Source organism: Gallinula chloropus (assembly GCF_964237585.1).
Source record: "Gallinula chloropus genome assembly, chromosome: 3".
In the NCBI taxonomy this organism is placed as follows: Eukaryota; Metazoa; Chordata; class Aves; order Gruiformes; family Rallidae; genus Gallinula; species Gallinula chloropus.
Genome location: NC_140087.1, coordinates 52335597 through 52353504, shown reverse-complemented (window position 1 = coordinate 52353504; position 17908 = coordinate 52335597). Strand labels below are relative to the sequence as shown.

At 46.2% G+C, this 17908-nt stretch overlaps 1 protein-coding gene across 1 annotated transcript in view; it reads left to right on the top strand.

The window, feature by feature from the left end:
• MDGA1 (MAM domain containing glycosylphosphatidylinositol anchor 1) overlaps positions 1-17908 on the top strand; it is a gene marked incomplete at both ends in the record, with an annotated part of 139119 nt that overhangs the window by 65776 nt on the left and 55435 nt on the right. The window lies entirely within an intron of this gene.

Below are 17908 nucleotides of genomic sequence, written 5' to 3'. Positions count from 1 at the left end.
TCCCTGCATCAATTTCTCTCCCCCTCCAGAGAAGTGAGTGCGTGCTCAGCTCCCCTGCCATGGAGGCGTGTGTTGATATGCCGGTGTCTGTGCTCTCTCCTTAAAGAATTTGGATTGGACGGGCCCAAGGCAGCTGGGTAGAATGCTTTGGTGTGGAAAGAGTATAGGAGTATCCCCCCCTGCAGACCTCATCCCATCAGGATAGTGTGCCAGGAATTGCAGGATGGGGAAGTGTGTGCCCATTGCCATGCAGGTAAGCATGTGTGGAGAAGCTCCCTTAAGCTGGGTGGAAATGTGCGTCTTGGCTTAAGATGTTTGAGAAGGCAGGCCGGGTCAGGTGAATGGGGCATTGTGGATCCAGGACTCACATCTGATGGTGTCCCCATTGTGGTGTTGGTGTTTGAGAGCTGTGTGGTTCTCGCTGACCCTCACTGTCCCTGCAGAGGGAACAGCAGTGCTGAGCCAGGGATGAACTCAGGCTTTTACTAGGTGGTCTGGAGGGGGATGGCAGCCCTGAATCCTGGGCTGGAGCTGGAGGATGTGCATCCCCATGCAAGAACAATGTAAGTGTAAGTCAGAAGCTGTTCTGGGGCAGCGCCTTTGATATGACCCTCAGGAAGGCAAAAATGTGATGAACTTCTGTGTAAAGAGCAACTCAACATCTGCCACAGCAATTCTAAAGACCAAGCAGTGCTTTACTGTGGTCCCACCCAAGTAATGGTGGCATGGTCCATGTGGCAGCCCATCTAAACCGCCTTCTTCCTTTCTCCTTCCGCTTTGTGTACCCTTCGTTGGAGCTGGATGCGTACTGAATGTTTGTACACCTGAGCTGTCTTCTCCTGCTTAGAGAGTGTGGGGACACCTTACAGTGCCACTGCTTGCTCTGTGCCTGAGTAGGCAGCTTTGGGTTTGGGGCTGTCCATTTGTTCCTTCCATCAGCACGAGGAAAGAAACTGTGATCCAAGAAAGAAGAGTGAGAATTTCCCGTCCCCTTTATAGGCTGCCTGTCCCGTCCCCCCACCCCCTAGTAAAAAGGCCCCAGCAAACAGCGCAGTCCCTGTTTATCCCTCTCCTCCTTGCTCAGGCAGCTGGAAGGAGGTGGGCGCTGCAGCGGGGGCTGCTGTGGTTAATTGAAACGCTGCTCTCCCGCGTGGGTAGCTCATTAGTCCAGTGGCTTGTTCTGGAATTCTCATCTTGTTGGAAATGGGGATCGTGTGGCTCCTGCAGCCTCTGTGATGAGCACTTCCCTCGCCTCCCCCAGCCCGGCATCCCACCGGAGACCTGCTTAGGTGGGGTGTGCACGTGTGTGTGTGTGTGTGTGTGTGTGTGTGTGTGTGTGTGTGTGCAGGCGTGCCTGTTTACGTGTCCGCGTGAGCTCCTTCTGAACGGACTCACTCAAGGGAAGAGCGAATCCTGGGTGATAATGTGGTTGTTTCTCTGATTTGCTCCAAAGCTAAAGTCGCAAAATCAATACAGCAGATCTGATTAGATGTCAGAACCTGTTTCTGTGTTTCTCTTTTCTTTTCTTTTTCTCTCCTCACCCTCATGCATATAGTGCTGTATTGTAACAAACTAGCCCAGAAATAGGCTTTGCCAACTGCACTGCAGTAGTGGAAAGGGAATGAGAAGACAAAAAGAACAAGTCAGCTGTCAAAAAAAAAAAAAAGTGTTTGGGCTTTTTGTTATTTTTTGTATTTTGCAAGCAGAAAACTTGCTCTCCTTTTATCTTACAAGCTGTAATTGTCCATCGTCAGCTCTCTGACAAGCTGGATGGTCTGTTCTCTGGACTTCTTGGTCTGAACTGTAGAGCTTTGAAAGATTAATAAGTTCATGAAAGTCCTTGCAGCCTTATAGCTCTGTAGTTAGGATGAAGAAATGTTATATACTGGTTAGAACGAGAAATGGGGCTTGTCAGAACTCCTGGGAATCTGGCTACCACTTGGAGCGACAATTTCTTGTCACCTTGTCCCCTGCCTTCAAAACAGGAATGAAACTGACCCATGTCTTCAAGGATTTATGAGGCATAATGAACACAGTGCTTTGAAATCTTGAGATGAAAATATTAATGGAAGGGCAGGGTGCTGCTGTTAATAGTATCAATGCTATTGCTAATGCTGTTGTCAAGGGCTTTTTCAGGAACAGGTACTCGCTCAAAAAAAAATCCCAGCAGCTAAAGGAATCCTCTGCAGAGGTGGGTTTAAAATCAGGGCCGGGTCATGTGTGTAGGTGAGATCACGTAAGGCTGAACACACACCCTGGGCTTGAAAATGTGCAGCACTCTGGGGTTCAGAGTACAAAGTGTCAGTATGTATGAAAGGAGGAATGAAAGCAAGTGTGCATGTGTTGGTCTGTGGAAAGGCTGCTGCCTACCTACAGAATTAGCAAGTACATAATAACAAAGTGTAAAAAATAAAATAAAACAGCCATGTATCCTAAAAACCTGGTCAAAATAGCATTTCCATGAATTGCAAAGGCTGGTAGTGACTCTAAACTCCAGCTGTTGCTAGAACTGACCTCTGAGATGACTGTCTCACCACGGTGTGATATTTGCCCTGTTAGAGCCTGCCCTGGATCTGGCCACGACAGTTAATTCTCACCAGGAGCTAGCACAGGTGAGCAGAGTGGTAGTTTTTCTCCATGCCACTTAACATCACACCCCTGTAAAAGGGGCTGGGAGGGGAGACCCAGGTCCATAAATGCTCTGTGTTATACCTGTGTGTGTACCCTGTCCCAGGCGCTGCTGCTGCTGCTGCTGTTCTTCCCCTCTCGGTGTGCTGTGTCAGTACCTGTCCTTACCCCAACCCACAGGGCTTTGGTGCATTTCTCCCTCAGGAGGGGTGCTCAGCTGCCCCCTGGGGCTGCACCATGACAGAGCCTCCTGTAACAAACAGCATGGTGTAAATCACAACCCCTCGTACCTTATCCTGTGTCAGCTGTGATGCTTTGTCAGTCCTGACCAGCATAGCATCAACTACTGGACAGTTCAGTCAAAGTCCAGCTCAGCCTTGCATTCCTCCTCATACCTGATCCTTGATATATCTACTCCAGCAAATGTAGTAGGTGTTTTCCTACAGGTAGGTTTATCCTCCCTCACAGCACTCTGTACATGCAGTCTCAGGCACGTACAATCACCCAAATGGGTTTTCCCTCTTTGGATAACTACCAGAGCCTGGTAGCAGAGCATTCATCTCCTCTGTTGAGAGATATTAATTAGTCCACCAAATTCTGATGGTTTGATGAGCAGACTTTTGCTGGTGCCATTTTTTTTCTTTAGCAGAAGTCTTGGTGTCTCTTAAGTGTCCAGAGAAAGAAGGAAGAGGATACAGTTACGTGGGGTTTGCCTTGTTTTTGATAGTCAAGTCTGTGAAAGATGATAATGCTTCTCATCTTTGGGTGATACCTTGGCAGGAAGAAAGACTGGAAGGGGAGTTGAGTGTCACCTTTCCTGGAATAACATGGTCTGGAAATTTTGCCCCTTTGGGATCCAAATAATAGTCCACAATCATCTAAGATTGATCTCCAGAGGATTATGTTTATTGCACTTAGAGTTTTGCCACATTAAGGAGACAGTGGATTGTGCTTTATCTTCAAAGCATATGGGAATATTAGGTATAAACAGTAGAGTGATGCTCTCTTTAGAGGGGCAGTCATCATGGTTAACAGGACTGCAGGAGCCGTTGCATAGTCCTAGACATGGGCATCGCCACAGGGCTGGTGCCCAGCAGGTCTGGCTCTGCCCTGACCTGGAAGGCAGCCAGGTGTTTGCGTCCTGCTGGGGCATCTGCTGCCCTTGTCACTTAAACTAACGTTCAGGTGGGCACAGACAGGTTTTCCTAGCGAAGCTCACAGGCTGGCAAATGTTATTCCTGGTCACACGCTGTTGATTCATTCCTCTTTAAAATCCTGCTGAACCCACTGGCAACGCTGTACATCAGGCAGGCAATAGTCAGCATCAATTTCCCATGTTATCTGTGTAGCAAAACAGAAGAGCAGGGAGGAGACGAGGGGGTGATACTGTAAATAAGTAAGAAGCATTGCTGGATCCACACAACTGGAAATGGAAATGCATTAAACTGTTTCGATCAACTGCTGAAGCCATAGCTCAGCATCCATGCTCTATGCTGGTTGCCGGCCCCTCTGAAACATAGGCTTGGATATTAACTGTTCCCTTAAAAGCACTCTTGAGACATGCTCCTGGCATGGAGAAGTTTCTTCAGAGTGGCTAGGACTGGGCTCTTGGTTCCTTAGAGCTCCCTGCAGCTCTCCCTGCCTCCCTGAAGGGAGTCTGAGAGAAATGAGGCTGTCTGCGGCCACGGCTGACCCATATCTGTGACTGAGCTGGCTTATCTGTCTTGCTGCTTGGCCATGTGAGCTGGAGTATGGAGCCATCTGCTAAGAATTTTAGACTTGGTTGTTTTAATTTCTGAGTGTATTTATTAATAGTGACTGTTTTGGGGGTTTTTATTATTTTCATCAGTGAAGTCCATCCTGCCACCCTCTTCCGAGCTGAGGAGTGCAGATGTGGAGCTAACCTGGGGGAAGAAGATGATTTTTCTACCCTCTGGTGACCGAGGCTCTCCTGCCCTTCCATTCATACTTGAGTACTGCTATTCTATGTGGTACATATCTGGCTCCCAAGAGAGGCAAACCTCAGGCTCTTCTACCAACCAGACCTCTGTGATGTCTGGCTTGTCCTGGTCCATCGGAGCCTTAAGAGTGAACTGATGTTCCAGGGAATGTGTGCCTGTATTCAAAGCCACAGGAAAACTGTGCCTTCGGCAAGCTCAGTGTTTGAAAACCTGGAGGCCTTCATTAGTGGAAAAAAAAAAAAGAAAATAATTTGTAGTCATGGGCATGACCTCGAACCACCAGTCTGAACAAAGCATGACCTGGCTTTTAGGTCCCCACTTTGATGGAAATCCTCCCTATTTATCCCCTAATTTAGTTGTACAAGGGTTTGTGTGACTAAGCCGAAAGTATTAATGTTATTTCTGTGTTTCTGTTAGTACACAGACCTCCCCTGCTCCCTCCCCCCGCCCCCCAGCACCCCGCATTAAGAGCAGAGAGTTTTGTTCCTGATTGTCAACACGCTTTCTGCTTGCAGTGTTGTATCTGGGATTGAGTTGCTTAGAGCTGGTGTTTGTGCACAGAGCCCTGTCCTCGGTGATACAGCGTCAGGATTGCTCACTCCACTACTCAGTGCCTGGGCTGCTAACAACTAATTAGAGTTGTCAGTCTAAGGACAGGCTGAAGGAGGAATCAGTTTCGCTCCATCATGGCTGTGAACCCGCATGGCCACAGTTCAGAGCACAGTAACAACCACAGAGGCTTTGGTTCAGATTATTTTTTTTCCCTACAAATTACCATCTATTGGTCCTGGGGCCTGGCAGATGGGGGCTGTGGCGGCGCAAAGGTTGGTTTTGGATTGGGCCCTAAAATGGGGATGTACCAAATGTAGCCAAAAAGAGGATGGCCCCGGTTTCTCTAGCACTTGCTGGCCCTTCCCTGCTGCCAGCTTGGTGGTGCCTGAGGGGCAGCTAGTCTAACATGCTAAGGATGCTTAGCTAAAACTTTCATTGTGACCAAGGGTGAGGCAAAGTCCCAGGATTCCTAGGGCTGCTTTTTTGTAGGAGGAAATGCCGTTCAGATGGTACAAATTGTGGTACAAATTGTGTCTGGCCTGAATTTTCCCCCTCAGAATGTAGCAGTTAGGACTTGATGTGCAGGACCCTGGTCTCTTCCCTGCTTGTTGCCTTGTGGGGAAGGTTCCCCTGTGCTGCCACTCGCTGAGATTTTCTTGGGAAGTCTCCCTTCTGCCCCAAGAGCTTTTTGGATTTACCTCTTTGATTGAAATCGGTCTGACAAAGCATGTCTGCACACTGTGGTGGCCAGGAGATAGAAGAGACCTGAGACATAAAGCAACATGCCCAGATGGCAGGGAGAATTTGCAGGAGCAGTGGAGGCTGAGGAGCAGGTTTTGCAAAGCTGGCATGTTCTGTCTGCCGCACCACACGTCAGATGCAAAGCACTGGGAGGCCTCCTTGCTCTGCCCTGGGCAAATGACCATGAAAGAACAGAGAATGATACCCAGATACAGGCGTAAGAAAGGTGGGAGCCCTTCTTAAAGAGAGGACCTGGCTCTCCTACATGAGACTGCAGCCTGTCTGCTCTGCTGTTCAGCCTTTGTGCAGCCCATTGCTCATCTCTAAACACCTCTGTGGTTGTAATGATAGGCTGATAAAAGCTTCTGTGAGAAGCTTCTTGCCTAGAGAGATGAATTTGTTTGTTCAGAAGAGACCTGGTTTAAATCAGCTAATCCATTTCTCAGATATTGTTGGGAGAAACAAATACACTTTCCATAAGCTGACATTATCCTGTTTTTTGGCCAGACACTCCAGGAAGAGCAGCTTAATTTTATCAAGAGAGACAGACATCCAAGCTATACAGTTCCATCAGGAAAGGAGAGACGAGAGCTGTATAGACATAGTGGATGACAGATAGTCTTGGTCATCTCTCTGTGGACAACTGCTCGGCCCTACTCTAATTCAGACAGTCCTTCTAAGGTTTTCCTGCGATGGCAGCTATTTTCCCTGTAGGACCTAGTTATACATCAACTTGTTGGAATAAAAGACAATTCCAGAATCCTCTCAAACCCCTTGTGCTGGAGTCCTGCAAGGCTGTGCATGTTTGGATCTTGCTCAAGCGTGTCCTCGTCTTGAAGCCACAGGAGCATACTGCTGCCAAAGCACTGTCAGATGCTTTCCCAGTGCTTCCCACCTTGCCACTCTGAAGAAACCACTTTGGTTTTGAGCCCTGTTGTTGTCCAGGTTTAGGCCATAGATGAAACCACCTGTATCAAAGATCTCTGAACTGTGATATAGCTGGTGGTACCCAAACTGCACTGAGGCAGCCTGGCTGGAAGGAGAGGTTGTCCTGGCTCTGCTTCTGTTTGGATGGGGATGGTAATGCAGGTTCTTCTCTAACAGCCACTGTACTTCTGCCACACACCTCCCTCCAGTGAGCAGATCAGAGATGGTGAGCTTGGCACATCAGCTGTTGCCAAGCTTTCTCTCTTGGTCTGTGCAGAACCAAGCATGTCCAGGGGATGTGGAAACTGGGTTGAGGCATAAAAGGGTAGCAGGATATTCTCTGCCAGAGGTGATGAATGGGACTGGGATCTGAGTTTTTGGGGAATGTGTTTTGGGAGCAGAGATGATGATAGCTGTTTATATGAGTTGGGTGTTGTGAGTATATTTGAAAGAGAAAGGCCAGCAGAAAAGACTGAGGATATGAGAGCAAAGAGGACGGGAAGGCTTGTGTATACATTCTAGCAAAAGAGAGCTGCTGCTGACACCTGAGCAAAGTAGATTTGTGAAGGCATGTGCTGTATGCATTAACACTGCTATTAGGAGACATGGGGCAAGGGAGGCAGCAGATGAAGTGAGTTAGAAAACTGCTGTCAACTTTCATACTTTAAGGCTGGGGTCAAAGGACAGGACAGGAGGGAACATCCTGTCCCTATGAAATTCGGCCTCTCGGTGACCAGGAAACCAGCATGTTGAGTGCCCAGCTGTGGGGAGAGAGATAATATGGACCAGAACTGACTAGAACAACCAAGAAGATACTACACAGGCAGAAACAGCAACTCATTGTCTTGTGATAGCTCTCAGCCTCTGCACAAGAGAGTGAGGGACAGAGAAATAAAAGCAGCTGTCCACACCTGTCAGGAGAGCATAGGACATGAGACCTGACACAGGACCTGTGCCAGGGGAGCAGAGACTCTTCTCTAGCCTGTTTTCCAGAGAGCACCATGTGGTGCTAGGGCATCCTGTCTGTGCCTTTGCTTTTCTCCCATGATTTTTGGGCCATAGATCATGCCAAGAAGCGCTGACGAGGGTGCAGGAGCAGGCTCCCGTGCTGCTCCTCACCTACACCCTGCCCACTGGCACTAGAGAGCAGTGCTGTTTTCTCCTGCCCCACTTAAGGACTGTGGTAGGCACAGAGAGGCGATGCACAGAGCAGTGATGCTGCTTTTGAGGAGAGACAGCTTATGCAGGAAAGACCCTGAGTCACTCCTGAGCAGAACAGAAGCCCCAGTAGGAGACTGAGCATCCAGAGGGGGAGTGTGCTTAATTAGCTGTGACGATCCTGACCTCAAGCCCTGAAACAGCACCAATTATGTTCACTCCTAGAGGAAAACTGAGTATGAGTTAAATTCCAGAGGTGCTCAGGGTTCTCTGTGTCCCAGCAGGTCTTCTCACTGCCAGTTCTGTGCTGGGACACTGTACTGGGAGGCTGAGGGTTCAGTTTTTAGGAAGGGCATAGGCATCTTTTGGAGCTTTCTGTGGGTAAACAACAGTTCAGCTACTGGTTTGTGCCTTTCCACTTGGGCTGGTCTCTAGAAAGAGACTTCTTTTTTTGTTGTTCTTTGAAGGCAGGAAACAGCATTTTCTCAATGAACAGAGATCGCATTTCCAATGTACACCCCTCTCACCCTGTTTCACTTCAGATACTTCCTGATTTCTATTCCTCTTTGCCTCTCCATCGCAAACACAAATAAGCATGTGTGTGCACGCTCTCCTACCTTATCTCAGCTCTTTCTTTTTTTTCTGATTCAAATTTAATTTGCCTCCAGGACTGGAGGCAAAACAGTCAGTTTTCTTTTATGAACCCATTGTTGAACTTGCAGAACCCTCATTGGTCCCAGTAATTGACAGACATGCTTACATTTCCTAGTTGCATGCAGACCTGTTGCATTTTGTATGATTTTGGAGTCGTCGTTTCTAGAGTCTTGGGTGCTCGCAGGGAACCATGGAAATGTTTCATTACTGTTGACCAGGAGGAAGCTGACTTCTGAGACTGTTTGCTTGTTTGACAAGCTGCAAGGGAATGAACAGGATGTAGAAGAGACTGGAAATGACTCCATTTCTGTGGCAGAGAAGCATCTGGGATAGATCCCTGCTGGCTAAAGAAAGAATGGCGTTCGGAGGCCATTCCAGACAACCCTTTACAGGCTCTTGCATCTGTTGTGACCTGCTCTTGCATCTGATGAAACAAGTGCTGTAAATCTCCTACACTACAACTTTGGGCCCAACTCAGCCAGGCATTTGATGGGGGAGGAATTCGTTGGAGTGCCAGAACTAACAGGGGTTCCCGACAGTGGGCTGTGATTGAGGTCAAGCAAACAATAAATAATGGTGTCATTTGCACTGAACTGGGATTTTCCTTTCCAGTTGCTGATTGCAAAGAGATATTTTACTGTTCTAATCATAAAGCTAGAATGCAGTAGCTAATAACAACTTTATGCAATATAGATGGGCTTAATAGTGCTAGGCCTGCTGGGATTTTCTGAGCGGTTCATAGCTTATGCATAATACAGGCCCTTTAGCCAACGTCTTGGTGTGCTGTGAAGTGGGGAACTGGGGCTTGAGGGAAAGGGAGCAGCCTTCCATCTGAAGTGGTTTGCTGGAAAGAGCATAGTGGGTCCAAAGGGATGAGAAGAAGGTGGCGGCAGTTAGCTGGGTCAGAGAGAAACAGAGCAACGCTCAGAATGGGGTTTTGTGGTTTGGGGATTTTTTTTTTTTTTCTTCCCTTGGGCTGCTTGTAATGAGGCCTTGCAAGAGTCCAAATCTATGCCCAGAAGTAGGCAAGTTTTCATTCCGATTAGCTTTCTAGGAACCAATTTGTGTGTATAAATGGAAAGATGCAAATGAAACTACCTACAGGTTTTAAAAAGAGAAGGAAAGATGGTTGGGTTTTGTGGTGGGTTGTTGGGTGGTGTGTTTTAAAAAAAAGACATTTTGGAGAAGCTTACGTGCTCCAGTCCACCCACCCAAAGTGCTGGTACTCCAGCTTCCTGATCATTATGAGAAAGCAAAAGCTCTTTGAATCTCTTTCTAACCATTTTGCGCTGCTTGTCTAGACATAAGAGTTAGTTATGCGCCAAGCATAGTCTCTCTCACTAGTGGAGCTTAGGAACAAGGTGAGTTTACTTTTGTGGATCTAAACGTGGATTATTTGTACATTTTCAGCACAGCATCTACTCACAGACTGAAGTGACAGGGAATTCAGTGTGTGCCTCAGTAAATTGTTCCAGCATATTATTTTTTTTTTTTTTACTCTCATGGTTCAGTTGTCATGACTTAATCTAAGCCTGTCTCACTTCAGCTTCCAACTACAAGCTCTGTTTCTGCCTTTGTCTTCTCACACATACAGATATTTGTTATCAGCGGTCTCTTCCCTGTGTAGTATCAAACACCAGAACAAGTAATTTCTTAGCCTTTTTTCAGTATGCAACCCAGAAAGAGTCTCTTTGGCCGTTCACTGCAGGGCATGTTTTCCAGCCCTTGGTTCATTTTTAAAGCCCTCTTCTCCATTTTGGGGTTTTTTTGGTGTGATGGTTTTGTGGGCTCTTTCAGCACCATTCTGACAGCAAGCATGATCACCTGCATGAAACAGATTTTCAGAAATGATCTCACCAGTGCAGATGTGATGTCCATCTCACAGTGCGTTTAGTAAACTCTGGCTTAATCATCCAAGGATTTGGACATCTTTGTACTACAGAATCAAGTTCAGTGTTCACTGGGTTACATCAACTCAGGCTCCTCTTGGGATCATTATCTCTTTCTTAACAAGAGTGATACGTTCTTTCCTCAATGTTTTTCTTTCCAGACCTTTACATGGACAAAGATAACTTGAGTGCAGTTAGCATAAGCCTATTCCATCAAGCAAACCAAATTGTCCTGTGTTGAAGTATCTCGTTAGTATGTTGTTTACCTGCTGCATGTTTTGTCCTCTTTTGTATATCTTACCCTGACATGGGCTTTAAAGGATGGTGGCTGTCAGTTATTGCATATTAAAGCAACGCTTTTTTTGTGGGGGAAAGGAAGCAAAGCACATGGAGCACCCCAGAGCTGTGCCAAACTCTGCACCCTTGCATGCCAGCTGCAGAAGGATGTAAGGTCATCCAGACACCAAAGGTGGTTGTGAGTGATGTTGACTACACAGCCTGAACGGGGGATGTTACAATTTATATGCTTTGGCTATGCCAACCTGCCTGCTGGATCTTTGACCTTGATGGAGATGTGAGATAGCATCAGTTTAAGAGGTTTATACGGGCTCTCACTAGAGAGGTCTTCCTAGAGAAGGTCTTCCCTTTCACTAGGGAGATCTCAGTGGTGCCTGCACCTGCTTAAAATTTCTTTTTGAACTCTTTCAGTTAATGTGTTTTTAATCTGCTTAATGTGGGTTGCATTTGAATAGTATTACATCTTCAATTAGTCCATCATGTGGAAGCAAGCCAGGATCTTTCTAATGCCTGAGGATGTTATGACAAGATAGTTACTTTTCGTGTTGCTTTCTCAAACACTACCCAGTTTGTCTGCCAAGGACCCCTAAAAGTATATTAATCATCATTCATTTTTAACCTGTGAAGTTGCATCCCACATTCATTTTCCATGAGTGTTTTTTTTCTCTGGAATCAGTGAGGAATAAAAAGGTTTACTGCTGTTTGTTCTGCGGTCTCCTCTGCTTACATTGACCCAATTGGTTCTTGTTTGTACTCCTGTAGGCAATACGTACACAGAGGGTACAGAATAATCTCATCTCCTCTGGTGTTCACATGATCCTATCACCAACTTCCCCCCAAAGGCCTGGCTGGATCACTCTTTCCCCCATCTTTTCCTTCTTTCTATTACATTTTTAAGATTTTTATGATCTCTTGTTAGTCTGTTATCCTGCCATTTTTGGACTAATGAGTTCAGATCTGGTTACACAGATCCAACTAGTCTTATAAACAGGACACAGAGAAGCCTGTCTTTCCATCATCTGTCTCTTATCGCAGATTTAGCCACAGATATTCCGAGATTTAAGTCCATGCAGGTTATTTCCAGAGTTGTACACAGAATTATACCCTCTCTCTGCCCACCACAGTGGGATGGCTCAGCAAACATTGCTGAAACTTGTTTAAAATGTTCTTTTCGCCCAGGGTATCCGATTCTGGCAGCTGTTATTATCTGTCACAGAGAACCTGGAAGGAGCAGGACGCCACATTACAGTGTGTTCTGCCAGAAACCCTCAGGCTGATAATTGCTGATGGGCTGACTCACACTAGGATCCACCTTCAGATCTTGATGCAATAGGTGAGAAGAGTGGAAGGTAACAGCCTTACTTTTTGTGTCCCAGAAAAGTCAGGAATGCAAACAGCAGAAACTTTATGGAACCGTCTTCAGGTATTTATCTGCTGGACCAAAATCCAGGCATCAGGAGAAGAAATGGAGTGTGTGCTTCCCACTTGTCATGCATACCACCTTTGTTGCAGCCTAAGTGCTCCTCAGTCAACATGAAAAACTGTCTACGTGAGATAAGCATGTGCCTGCATTACAGGGATGCTGCTCCTCCAAACGGTTGCTGTAGTGCTGGCCCAATTTGAGGTCAACCACTGAAGCAGCCTGGAAAATAAAATATCAGAGCAGATTTATCCAGTGAGCAGGACCATTAATAAATTTTCATCTCCTGGTCCAAGTCCAGAGGAGATGGGACAGAGCTGATAGCCAGATGGGGAGGTCAAGAGAGCAGGCAGCTGTCCTTGCATGATTGCCAGTTCTGTCATTGGCCTCCTTCCTGTGCTCTGTGTTGCAGAGGAGACCCCAAACCCCGGAGAATGATTTCTGGGAGCCCACACCACCCATGGCCATCAGAAGTGACAGTGCTCTTCATAATGCAGGGAGAGACAAGAGCTGCACAGTAGTGTCCAGTTCAGCAGCGAGGCCAGTGTGCTGCTGCTTGGCAATGTAGAGAGAGGACATGAGGCTCTAAGGGGAGAGGGGGTCCCCCATAGCTTGAGTCTGTGCCCTTCTCTGAGATGGATAGTATCATCCAGGCCTGAAAAAGGGGGACTGCCAAATCCTTTCGTGTCTCCATAGGTGATTAGCAGTTTGGGTAATGAGGTGCAGGGAGATGATTCTCTGTAATGATCAATCTGCTGAAGATACAGTCACGAAAAGCTGTGACAGTTACTGATATGACAGATAAAGCATTTTTTTTGTAATTAATAGAAGAAGAGTTGGATACAGGTACCTATGCAATTCATGCATTTTACATGCCTGCAGGTAACTGTGAATGAGGAAGGCAGGACTTTCAGATGGCAGAGATGGTGGCTATTTGGCAGCTAGCTTTTTGGAGCTAGTCACTGTTCTGAAAGACCTCAGACATTTCATCTGTTGGACCGTCTGAACCTATCCTCGTTTTTCCATCCTTTGGCAATGATTGATTTGATCTACCTTGAGTCATCTGAAGATGATGATGATGACAATGATGAAGAGGTAACCATCTAGATAGTGACAGCAAAAATGCTTACAGTAAAAAATGTTCTTGCCTCTCCTTTCTCTGTGCTGTATAGACTGATCCTGTGTTTTTAAATTGTGTGCATTTTCTAAGTTCCTGTATGCACCACCCCCCTTGTTAGATTAATTCTTATGGGAAAAATTGCTTTGATATCTGTTGACCTCAGCTGCTTCATCTATGAGACTGAGTGTTTGACATAAATCTTCTGGTTTGAGCATCCTTTTATCCTCTTTCTGAACAGTTACGTTTTCATTGTCGTCATCTTCCTCAGATGAATCAAGATCAATCAAGGGTGAAGGATGGAAAAATGGGGTGATGATGACAGTTAGTGGAGCAGGATATTAAATGGCTGGCAGCAGAACTCTAAGGCAGCAGATAGAGAAGTGATGGAGAACTGGGTGTTGCTCTATGCTGAGTTTTTTCTCCTTGGTCCAAATTCCCTTCTAGGTCTGAAGGAAGGGCTGAGGAAGAGCCTGGTTTGCATGGGAAGGCTTGTCCTCTTTCCTCTCTGTAGGTAAGAACCACAGTATTAGCTCTCCCTGGCCTAGCTGTGCATACTAGTATAGGCAAATAATTAAAAGTAAACATATTAAGGCGTGCTGGTTAATATTTGATTATCTTAATTGCCCTGGATGACCCTCATTCCCCTACTAGGCTCTTTCTGGCTCAGATCTCTTCCCTCTCCAGCCCTGATCCTACCATGCCATCATTAAAGCAGGTCTGATCTTTCAATCAACGTTTCTGCTTTTGGCTATGCTGCCTCCTGCTTTGCCTGCCTCTCTGGAAAGCAGCTGTGGAGGGATCACCTACTGCTCCCAATTTAGCTTTCAAACTGAAAACAGAAGGTGAGGTAATGCTGTAGCCCAGCTGTGAGCAGAAGGCTCTGACCACCTGTGGTCCTGACAGTCATTGCATTTCTAAAGCAAGGACTCTTCTCTGCTTTGACAGGACTGCAGTTCTGGGAGGCACACTCTCCTGCAGCCTCCCTGCTCTTAACTCCGTGTTCTTTTATTAAAACGTATGGAGGTGATTTGAATTTCTCAGGCAGGTGATGATGGAATAGGAGCCTGTTGCTGTTTGATTGCTGCCCAGAGTCAGCAGTCACCTCCTCTGATTGTGGGTGAGACCCTCCATAGAAGGCAGGGAGGAACTCAGTCGTCCCCTTGTAGGTGACAGCTGCACACTGTGGAGGTGAGCCCTAGCCAGTGGCACTAATTGGATGCTGTCTTTTGGTCCAGATCTGTATCACTGTATTTGCAGGCTGGTATCTGCTTTCCTTCCTAGGGTAGCTCCATTGTGCCACGCAGCAGCTCGAACACAAGATGTATCTCCTATCCAAGAGCAGGACATGCTGCCCAAATTTCAAATGCTTGTTATGACTCAGCTTACTGATCAAGTCATTAAATAAAGCACCTGAGAGCTCATAGAGAGGTTTATACAGAAGGGTGACGCTGGCCCCTTCTGTGCAGGTGTTGCGTAAGCATTTACTTTGGTCTGCGTTCATCCCACACAGCAAAGATGTGAGGGCTTGGATCACCATAGGCTCCTGTTCAGGCACAGGATGGAGGGACATGTTGCCAGCTATGGATTCCTACCACCTGAGCCATTCTCTGGAGATGGCCCTCTCACTCAGTGCCTTTGGAGAGAGGTGGCATTCCTAACCCGGGTGGCTCAATGAAGAGCCTAAAGCTAGATGGGATAAATTTGGGCTTTACAGTCCTTTTCCAGCTGGCACTGGATTTGCTGTCAAATGATGACGATGATGGACATCACACATGGGCTGTTTTCCCTCTATTTTCCCTCATTATGCTGTGGATGGAAGCATAGGGAATGCATTCTGATGTAATGGGCCAAGAAGCTCGCACTCTGCTCGTGAGGTTGCAAATGGTATCTGTTGATCTCTTCCCCGTTATAGGCTTGTCGCTGCCAGGCACGCGAGGAGAGGCAGAGCTGTAGATTCAGGTTTCTCTTCTATTTTCTCCTTCCCAAAACTCTTTGCATGAGAATCTTCTGACATTTAAAACTCTAGGACGGTATTTCTGCCCAGAGAAAACAAAATCTATGTGGGATCTAAAGCTGAGCTTCTGCCACCTGGAGAGCAGAGGAAGGAGAGAAAGGGGAATTGTAAAGAGATATATATATATACATACACACATACATATATAAAATGTCAACATCATCTTGTCAAGGACAAGAGGACTAAAAATTCTCTCCTAGTATTTGTTGAGGTTGTGGACTACTGGGGATAGGACAGAGTTGATTACCAGAACATAAAAACACCTATGGGGCGGGCTTGCAGTAGGTTTAAGCTGCAGCAAGGGAATTAGGTTAGATGGTAAGAAAAACTAGTGATAAATTCTCAAGTAAGAGGAAAGATGCGAGTTCTCTGTTTTGGAAGAAGAATCTCATTTGTTTCTTTTTTGTGGGCTGATACTTTTATTTTTTTACTTTTTTTTCCCCCTCTCTTTTCCTTAGTTTGCACTGGCAATGAGTTGCTTTATTCCCAGAACTACCCAGCTGAGTAGCACACCTATGAATTATTGAGCAGTAAGATAACTGGTTCTCTGCCAAAAGCTAATGCATATGGGATGCTTTTGGGGAAAGAGTATCATTGGCTGACTGTTAGTGAATGTTTGGATCTAAACTATTTATATGCTATTGGGAGCAGCATGTCACTGCCAGCCCAATTTGTTAAACAGAAGCATGTAATAATGGATGCATGGTTATGAGCTGACATCTCGTTATCTTCTAGAAGATGTGAGGCAGAACCTGAGCAGAGAGTTGGTGGTCAGACGCTGCTACACAGGGAGGTGTCCCCTCCTGTGGGTATGCGGGTGGGCAGGAGAATCCCAGACCTACCCTAGCTGTCGTCCTGCTTCACCATGCTATAACTGGCAAACCTGACTGTGAGTTAAAGACAGTATTTTCCTGTTAGTCTGTGGCAAAAAGAAAAAACCAAACTAGATTGGGTTATGCCATCGGTCTGGCAGTAAATGAAGGTATCTGCTCTGCAATGCCCGCACTCTCGCCCTCTTCATTTCTCTCGTGCATAACTTTGCTAATTGGGTGGGTACGTGGGTGGGGGGAGGATGATCAGCATGCATTTCACATACAAATGTGTATGTGTCTTCTGTACATCCACCATCTTTTCCCACTTATCTTTTTCAATTAGGGGAGCGTACTGTTTTGAAACCAGGCACTTGAAGGTAAGTGAGGCATGGGAATGAGGTGGCTTTACACTGCAGGAGAATACTTGTCTTTGTAGTGTCTTGTTAGCGTGAATTAATTGGGCAGTGAGTCTGAGTGGAGTTCCAGCATGTCTGGGACAGATCTCTTTGAGGAGGCATATCTGTGAGGCAGAAGGTCTGGAAATTCCCACCCAGGATGGACTTTCTTCAAACCACTCTGCAAAGTGAGCCTGGGGTCTCATGCATTAATCGGCACAGCACAGTCATGCAGAAGAGGAAATCCTTTAGTAAATCCCCCTTTATTAAAACAAGGTGAAGACTAGTTCAGCTAATTGGCTTGGAAAGTTCAGAGAAGAGGGAAAGCAGAAAGGCTGCTAGTGAATACATCTCATTTGCTCTACTTTTCAAAGCAGTCAACTAGTGCAGAACTAAGCTGCCTCTGCTCTGAGCCCCGCTTCTCTGGTCTCTCCACCCAATTGCCTAGCAGAGAATGTAGTCAGACAAATTTGTTTTGTTTGAAATAACAATACTTGTAACTTGGCTTTCAAGTACTTTGCAAAAAAAAAAGCCCACATTTTTTCTCTATATATGTGGGTAGGCTGAAGTGCAAAGGCCACAGGGGTAAAAAATGAGATCCTGGCTTTTTAGCAGAAATAGGTTAAGCAAGCCTTTCTCCATCTCCCCTCTTCTAACTATTCAATTATGTCATCTCTAGAAATAAGAAGATGAGACTGGGCTTCTAAATATTAGTTGGATATTTGTCTCTGCATGGAAAATGCTGGTGCCTAATGTGCCTTCTTGGGGTGTGGGTGCAGTTGCAGGGAGCAGAATTGCTCGGCTGTGATTTCCCAGCCTTTTGACAATAAAAGAACTTCCTGCTTGCTCAAGTGGAGACCTCTGGTCTCTCCTGGAGCTGCAACCATGGAGTTACCTACCTGCTGTGAAAGCAGGGGTACAGTATCTTTGACGCCTATAACATCTTTATCACCCTAGACTGTGGAACCAGTGGCTGGATAAAGAAGGTGCCCTTTGTTGGGATCACTTTGGTTGTCTAGAGAAGATTAGGAAAGACTGCAGAGGGTGTTTACCAAATTTTAAATGAATGCTAGATGAGGTCATATAGGTCTCATAGGGCCTTAATAGCAACCCATGCTGATTTGCTTTCCAGAGAGAGAAATTACACCTGGTGTCATTAGCTACTTGGGATAACAAAACATAGCTAATAGCTGTAACTAACCGCAAAATGCAGTCTTTCCTAACAGGTTATTGGTGTGTCCCTTGCACTATCAATCCAGTGAGTGAGTGGTCAGTTAGCTCTCACACAGGGAATAAGGTGAACGCTACCAGGAGTCAAGGTGGACACACAAGCAGGAGTG